Source organism: Podarcis liolepis (genome assembly GCF_965112155.1).
Source record: "Podarcis liolepis genome assembly, chromosome: 13".
Classification (NCBI taxonomy): domain Eukaryota; kingdom Metazoa; phylum Chordata; class Lepidosauria; order Squamata; family Lacertidae; genus Podarcis; species Podarcis liolepis.
In genome coordinates this window covers 35,590,387-35,599,163 of record NC_139573.1, presented here as the reverse complement: position 1 = coordinate 35,599,163, position 8,777 = coordinate 35,590,387, and the positions used below count along the sequence as shown (strand labels likewise).

Here is an 8,777-nt window from a genome sequence, read left to right as displayed (position 1 = left end):
ACGACTGCTGCAAATAGTTAGGGCGATTGTAACAGCTCCCGGCCAGGAAATGGGTGCCACAAACTTGACACGCTTCCAAGGTAAATGGTATCCGGAACAACCTGTTCTCGGTCGCCGCAGCAAGGAAACTTGCTGTTGCGCTGAAGCAGGGAGGAATGGTTGCTCTCTTAATGCCTTGATACCAACTGATGGGAGCAACTGTTCCTGGAATACTGTGCTTGGCTCTGGTCTCTGCACCTCAGAAAGAAATGTGTACATATTAAGAAACCAGAGGCCTTTCTCTTGGGCATTGTCAGCCAATTGGTGCCAAAGAAAGACAGAACATTCTTTATGTACGCCACAACAGCAGCAAGAATACTCATCGCAAAGTATTGGAAGACACAAGATCTACCCACCTTGGAAGAATGGCAGATGAAGGTGATAGACTATATGGGATTGGCAGAAATGACTGGCAGAATCCGAGACCAGGGAAAAGAGACGGTGGAAGAAGTTTGGAAGAAATTTAAGAACTATCTTAAGAAACATTGTAAAATTAATGAGTGTTAAAATGATGCGGCTTTAGAAAGTAAGTGGATTACAGCTGTAAAGATTAAGTTAAAAGAAAAGAAAGGTTAACAATTAGATAAAATTAAGGGTGAGGATTTGCTGAACTAAATATTTGAAATTGGAATGCAGAAAGGGGAGGTATGAGGAAGTCGGTGAAGTAAGTTTTATGAAAATAAGGATTTGAAATTATACTTGTTTTTTTTCTTGTTTGTGTTTGTTTGTATTGTTGTGTTTGATTATATAATTTGTGAAACTTTAATAAATATCTTATATAAAAAAAGAAAGAAATGTGTACATAGGGCTTTTTTTTCCAGCCAGAACTCAGTTCCGGCACCTCTCAGGTGGGCACCATTGCCATTCTAAGAGAACAAGGTTCAGGGTGAGTGCCAGCACCTGTTTCTCTTGAAAAATAGCACTGAACTCTGTACTGAGAATCCTCCGGAAAAACAATCTCTCAAAGGACCTGTTGATGGCATTTTACCATTGTACTGTGGAGAGTGTATTAACTTACGGTCTCTGTGTGTGGTTTGGGAGCTGCACGGCCGGGGAAAAACCAATGCTATCCAGGGTTGTAAAGACTGCAGAGAGTATAATTGGGTGCCCTCTTCCCACCTTGGATCAGATCTATGCTGCCAGGTGCCATAAGAAAGTTGCAGAGATAGCGCAGGATAGTGCTCACCCCGGAAATGATCTCTTTCAGCTTCTGCCTTCTGGAAGAAGGTACAGGGTTATAAAGACTAGGACTAGCTGCCTGAGAAACAGTTTCTACCCAAATGCAATTCTGGTTTTAAATGCAGTATAAGGAGTCTCTATAGGAGTATATTGTGTTTTTAAATGGGGTTTCAGAGTTTTTAGGGGTTTTTGAATGTCTTACGTAGATTTTTCAATTTCATTGTTCTGCATGGGACAATGACAATAAAGATATTGTATCGTATCGTATTGTATCGTCAGGGAAAGGTGTAGCAAAGGGCAGCCAAAATGATCACGGGGCTGAAAGAACGTCCCTGTTGAGTCTCTTTGGTGCAGAATAAAGAAAGTGGATGGGAAGGTTGTGTTTTTCCCTCCCTTCCTCTCATCATAGTGGAAACCCAGCTCACCCGAATCATCGAAGATTCAGGACAGGCAAAAGGAAGTACGCAGAATCATAGCAAGGGAAGGGACCCAATGGGTCATCTAGCCCAACCCCCTTGCAATTCTTCAATATTTTGAAATGCAAATAGTTAAAACTACGGGATTAACTGCCACACTGTTGTGGTTGTGGCTCTTTCGAAAGGGGTTCGTGCTGGATAAATCTTCTGATGGGTACTAGCTCATGATAGCTCTAGGACCAAGGGTAATGGGTGACACAAGTGAGGAGGGGGCTATTGCCCTGTGTTGCTTTGGGGCTTCCTAGAGACATCTGACTGGCCACTGTGATAACAGAATCCTGGCAGAGACAGGCCTTTGCTCTGATCCAGCCGGGGTCTGCCTGTGTTGTTGGTTAGGAACACAAGAAGGTGCTTTATACAGAATCAAGCCATCGGTCCATCTACCTCAGTATTGTATACCCCAGGGTTGGGGGGAATCCTCCACTCCGCAGGCCAGATTTTGCCCACCAGGCCTCCCCATTTGGCCTGCGAGGCTCTTTCCCCCAAACTACGCCCAGCTGCCTAGACATAGAGTCATAGAGGGGCTCTGAGGATCGTCTCGTCCAACCCCCTTCAATGCAGGAATACGCAGCTGTCCCTTATGGGGATCGAACCTGCAACCTGGGCGTTGTCAGCACCACGCTCTAACCAACTGAGCTATCCAACATGTGGCTCATGCAGCCGATCCTTGCAGAAAGCACTGGTGGCAGCTCCTGGGTTTCAGGCAGAGGCGTACCTGGAGGTGACAGGGATCGAATGTGGGACCACCTTCATGGAAAGTAGATGCTCCCCCAGTAAAGCCCATTGCCTAGTGACCTGAGACCATTTCTCAATGGCTGGGTTGCTGCTCAGACAGAATATCGCCCCTCTTCTGTATTTACGCTCTCATTCCCTGCCAGTTTAGCCTTGGTCTTAACTAAAACAGTTGCTTTTGCTCAGAAGCTGCCCTTGGCTGCTGTGTGTGTGTTGCTTCTTTTTATTTTGTTTCATTTCTAAAAATGTACTTCTAGCAGGAAACCCTCTGAGGAGCCTTGTCAGTTCTCGGTCGTTGCAGAGATATGAGTGGGCTATTCACACGGATACCGAACCAAACAGCAGATTATGATGCTTCTGCCTCCGCAGGTCCTCTAGGAAGGAGTTGCTTGATAGATCAAGCTAGAAAAGGTGAAGCTTTATCTCTTAGCCAGCCAAGATGTGGCATCCGTGGGGGGAAGAACTTGGCAGACCATCTCTTCTCTCTTTCATCTCTTCCTGTCTCGGCTGGTCCCCAATGCAACTCCATTTTCAGCATTTTCTTAATAAATAAAATTGGACTGAGGAAGAATGAGCACTAAACCGGAGGGGGCTGCCATGACCTCACATGTAAATATTTAAAGCTTGAGTGGGAGGGAATCTATTTTCCTGGCCAGTGCAGGATGAAGGCATAGCTATCAACTGTCCCTATTCTGAGCGGGACATCCCAGAATTACAGAAGTCATCCCGGCTTCTGATTGGGTGCCGGAATGTCCCGTTTTTTGGTCCGGTGCTCTTTTGTCTTGCGCCAGAGAACTGAGCCAAAATAAGCTCGTTTTGAGGGGTCTTGCACAAATCAGCTGTCTCATGCCAGAGCACCAGACCAACAAGCACTCATTTTGGGGGGTCTCCTGATCTTGCATGAGTCAGATAGCTCCCATGAGAGCTCAGGGCCAAAAATCGAGCTTCAGGCAGCTGGTGTGTTTTTTTGGAAACCCCCAAGGAGTTGGAGAGAACCCTGTCACATAAACCTGTTGCCTTACCAATCTCTATGCAGCCTGAATGTGGTAGTTACAATTTGAGAGTAAAGTGCTTGACAGAGCTTACAGCACAGTAGATTGGGAATGTGAAAAGAGAAATCTTTGTTTCATCTGCTGGCAGAAGAAATTCCATAACCCTCGCCAGAAAACAACAACACGAAACTAAAACTGCTTGGGAAACAAGTTAATCCCTCCCACCAAAAATGTGGTCTAACTCTTCTGTCACAGAGGTGGTGTCCATATGATGAGTTTTCCATCTCCTTGAGGGGGGGGGAGCTGTAGCTCGGTGGTAGAACATCAGCTTCACAGGCAGGGGGTCACAGGTTCAACCCCCCCCCAGCATCTCCAGGTATGGTTGAGAATGTTCCTCATCTGAAGTCCTGGTGAGCTGCTGTTCATCAGTGCAAACCAGAGGTTTCCAACATGGTGCCTTCCAGATGTTTTGGACCACAACTCCCATGAGCCCCAGTCAGCAGAGGGCAATGGTGGAGGAGGATGTCCATAATATTGGCTTCTCCTAATGTAGACTATACTGCACTGTGCTAGATCGCCCAAACGCATGCCAGTTTTGGTGGGGAACCATTGACAAAAGTGACTACTTTTGTGCCAAGTATGGCCAGCACTGGATATGGCCCATTTTTTAATCATTACTACACATTTATCTCACTTTTCCTCCAAGTGGCTTAAGGTGACATACACAGCCCATTGCAGCCTTCATCACCACAGTCGTCCTCTAACCCAAGTACTGGGGGAAATGAACAGAGTGCACTTGTAAGTCATATTTAGATTTTTTTTTCCAAAAAAAATAATCTTCTTTTCCCTGTTGTTGTAGATTCATGCCGTACCCTCCCTGCATTGCCATAGCTTTTAGGGCTTACTTCGTTTGTTTGTTCTTTTCGTCTTGCAGCTCAAGCAGCAATTCAATAAGGCAGCCTTTCTGGAGACACGAGACTCTCTTGCAGGGGCATCCTTTACTTCCTTTACAATTGCATGCGCAAGAGAGAAAGTACCATTGAGCCACCCAGGATGCAGGGCCAGCTTGGACTGCATCCCTCGCCACTAAGGCGGGTGAAGTTCTGCCCTGCCAACTGTTGTGTGGTCCTTCCCGGGCATCTTCTGCGCACAAGGCCTTTTCGTAAACACGCTGGTCCCACAACACTGCTTGTATTTTCCTCCTTTCCTGGCGCCAGAAAACCGACAGCTGTCTCCGCGAGCGTGATGCCCACTTTTCTCCCTTCCTCTGTCCTCCCATTAAGGCCTACTTTTCGCTTCGCCTTTCCTTTGCTACCGTTGTTTGTTTGCCATCCCTTCTTGCCACTTGTCATACTAGATAGATCACCCTCTTCTTCTGCCGTGCCCTTTGGCCAATTATCCTTCTCTGCCTACCTGCAGATTGGTGGCGGGGGGCGGGGAGGGGGCTTGGGGAAAAGGCAGCAATAAAAAGCCCTTCGCTTCCCTTCATCAAGACAGTTCTCACTTCTCCTTTTGCAAAAGAAGATTGCGGAGATAAAGCCGAAGATTAATTTCTCTTCTGCTGGGGGCTGGGGGCGTCAGGAGTGGGTGGTGTGGTGGGGAGGGTCGGGCGGTAGAAGCAGATCTAAATAACCCAGAGAAGCTTTTGACAATTCCCACCCCCAGCCTTCTCCCCCCCCTCCAGCGCTCGCCAGCTAGGTGGATGCTAGCTGAATTAGTGGCGTCTTTGAGAAAGGGGGAAATAATTTCACACACCATTAGGGCTGTTGGGAAGCAGCAGGATCAGTTTTTAATGAATACAGGATCAAAAGCATCTTCAAGGCAGGCAGCCGCTGAAAACAAGAGACAGGCCTCGCCGGGGAGGAGGAGGAGAGGACGGAGATGCTCCTAATAAGAAACAAAGAACGGACTCAAAGGCACTAGGGAGCCGGTGCCTCACAACTGAGCATTTTAAAGTATAATTACCTCCTCTCTAAGAAATTAACTTTGATATTCCTCCCCCTACCTCCCCCCAAACAGGTGTATATATAAGAGCATCACACAGACGGCATGCAATTAAAATCCCCAGATCGTATTTAAAGGTGATAAGAAACCAACAAACCAAAGAGCTCGGCGGTTGACTTAACAAGACCAAGTTCCCCTCCTCGAGAGCGATGTGGAAGCTTGAAACTTTTGAATCTCTGATTCTGCGGCGCTGGGGATGGTGAAGATGTTGCCTACTAGACTAGCCGCAGATGGAAACACACAACACACTTGCTAAGCAATCTCACTGCCCTTTCCCGTCAGTGTGTGTGAAACATCCATGCCTTGGCAACGCTAAGCCACTGGCTTGCTGCAATCCAATCCTTGGCCTTTCTCTGGTGGGCTCAGAATAGCACCTGAGACCCAGATGTGGTTCAGGACCAAGCAGAAGGAAAAGGAAAAAAGGGAACAACTAGAGAGTCATTTTGAGTTCACTGCATTTAACATATTTTACGTGTGTGTGTTTTTAAATGCCCTGTGCCACTCCCAGCTAGCATTCACTAGCCAAAAGGACCAAGAGAAAACACAGATTGTTAGGTATCGGTTCCTCAAGGATCTCACCCAGTTATTCAAGCCCTACAGACAAAAACTGATGGTACAAACATGGATAAGCAGAACCCACTGTCCATTTTAATTGTTTCCTGTCTACTTCTATGGCATTGCTATATTTTAGATCCCTATAAGTAGCTCTGAGACTTTTATAAAAACAAAATAATAATAAATGTAACGAATAATAATAATTGGTTCTATCTCAGCAGTGATAAGGGCAGCATAGCAAATCTTGGAATTTCAAAAGGCAAAAAATTGTCTAGCTAAGGTAAAGGGACCCCTGACCATTAGGTCCAGTCGTGACAGACTCTTGGGTTGCGGCGCTCATCTCGCTTTATTGGCCAAGGGAGCTGGCGTACAGCTTCTGGGTCATGTGGCCAGCATGACTAAGCCGATTCTGGAGAACCAGAGCAGCGCACGGAAACGCCGTTTACCTTCCCGCTGGAGCAGTACCTATTTATCTACTTGCACTGGCGTGCTTTTGAACTGCTAGGTGGGCAGGAGCTGGGACCGAACAAGGGGTTGCTGTTTAAAAGATCAGCGTAGGAAGCAGGATTAGGGGGAGAGGGGACAACGACCTGGAGCTGGCTTAGATCACAGAATTACAGAGCTGGAAGAGACCCCAAGGAACATCTAGTATTTTAGTCCAACCAATAAGCAACTGTTCCATATGGGGATCAAACCTGCAACCTTGGTGTTACCAGCACCATGCTCTAACCAACTGAGCTATCCAGGCTTAATTGTCACTGGTGTGGTAAACCTGAAGTGGTACAGTCCAGATATAGGCTTACTGCCTGAGCAAAGGCCAAATTAGACATGATATTGGGAAATCTCTTATTGGATCTCCTACAGCCTGTTTGAAACAGGGGTGAGGGACTTGTTGCCTCGCAGATGTTTGGTGAACTCCAACTCCCATCAGCCCCAGCCAGCCAAGCCAATGGTCAGGGGTGATGGGAGGTGCAGTCCAGCAAAATCTGGAAGGCCACATGTTTCCCAGTGATAGTTTAGAAAATGAAAGCAGCTGTGTGAGGGGAAGGATCAGGGCTGCAACATTGGTTAACCTCCCTGCTGCATGCATGACATGTACCTTTTGTCAACCATCGCTTAGTGCTGCCATTTTCCACATGGATGAAAGCTTTCCATGGCAGCTTTTCCTTTAAAAAATAATAATAATCCAGGCAATCTATTCACATTTTTCCTGCAATCAAGCTCAGTTTGGCCGCAGCAGACCTAACTAGAAGTTGCATGATGAATGTGCGTAATAAAATGGAAACCTACGCATGTCTACTCAGAAGTAATTCACTGGAACTCATACCCAATGTAAATGAGTATAAGATTGCATATGCTCCAACATTTCTCTGATGAAAATAGGGACATCAATAATAATAATAATAATAATAATAATAATAATAATAATAATAATAATAATGGTGTTATTATTTATACCCCACCCATCTGATTGGGTTGCCCCAGTCACTCTGGGTGGCTTCCAACATATATAAAAACATAAAGCATTAAAAAAACTGTGTACAGGGCTGCCTTCAAATGTCTTCTAAAGGTTTTTTAGTTACTTATCTTCTTGACTTGGGGGTTGCATAACTCCATACCCACCAACTTTTCTCCAATTAAAATAGGGACATCCTAAGGGGAAGCGGGACATTCCAGGATCAAATCAGAAACTGGGATGGCTTTTGTAAATCCGGGACTGTCCCTGGAATACAGGGACACTTGGAGGGTCTGGGATTGCAGCCAGTGTCTCAGAAGATTATTGTTTTAACCGAAAAGCAGCTGAGGGAGAGTAGGATCAGGGTCGAAGCAACAGCAGGTTAACAAATTATGGTCTGAAATCAGCCAGAGAGGTTCCCTCATCTGTTCTTCTGTTTGTGATTCCAACTTCCTGCAGCTGCTTTTTATTAAAATAAAATAAAATTATATGCACCTCCCATGTAACATAATGTTTGGCTCTGACATAACTAGGTACATATGGAAACAGGAAAAAGCAAGAGCTAATCATTGATGGGGTTCACCAGATGATCATCTGCGCAGCATGGGAAGCAATAAGCGTGGTGAGAGCCTCTGGGCACATGCAGAGTGGCTTACAATGCAACTCTCTTTTTAGAAATTAAGCACTTAGGGGTGGGAAAAGGTGGGGGAAAGTAATACATTTTTTAAAATGAAAGTCCTCTGAATGTAGCTCAGCACTTCCTTTGAACACACATAAAAACATTCCTTTTTAGATTACCTTCAGAAAAAATCAGTTGCAAAGATTTCCCAGTGGCATAAGGAGAGGTGAATCAAATTGAGCTCCCATTGTCTGCTTTGACTGTTGCATAGATAAAAGTCCTATTAAGTCCCTCCAGTGAACAGTGGCAGGGTTTTGTTTGGAATAGTTTTTTGTTTGTTTTGCTAAGACAAAGATTAGCAAATAAGAAGAAATAATTAAATAACCGGTTTTTGTACTGTCTCGATCGTCAGGAGCTTATATGAGTTTTTAATTAGTGCTGCATTTTCAATAAGTCTATCTGTACGTGTTACCGATTCTTTCCTGGATAACGGGGAGATAATTACGCGAATCCTGTTTGGGTTTTCTTTTTATATGTTTTTTCCTTCTTCTTCTCTCACTAAAGGAACGGCTGATATATTTAATCATGATGTAGAAATGCTGGCAGCTTTCTCGCAGCCCAACCTCCCTCTAATTACATTTCTAGGTTTTTAGTAAATTGAAAGGCAAAAACGGAGGAACAAAATAATTAAAAACCGAAGAGGAAGTGAATTTTATTTTTATTTT

General features: G+C 45.1%; 1 long non-coding RNA gene across 1 annotated transcript; it reads left to right on the top strand.

The window, feature by feature from the left end:
- Nucleotides 1-4,241: 4,241 nt before the first annotated feature.
- LOC310690916 lies at nucleotides 4,242-8,777 on the top strand. Its single transcript, XR_014518282.1, has 2 exons — nucleotides 4,242-4,513; nucleotides 5,438-8,777. It is a non-coding gene; the product is annotated as an uncharacterized lncRNA (long non-coding RNA).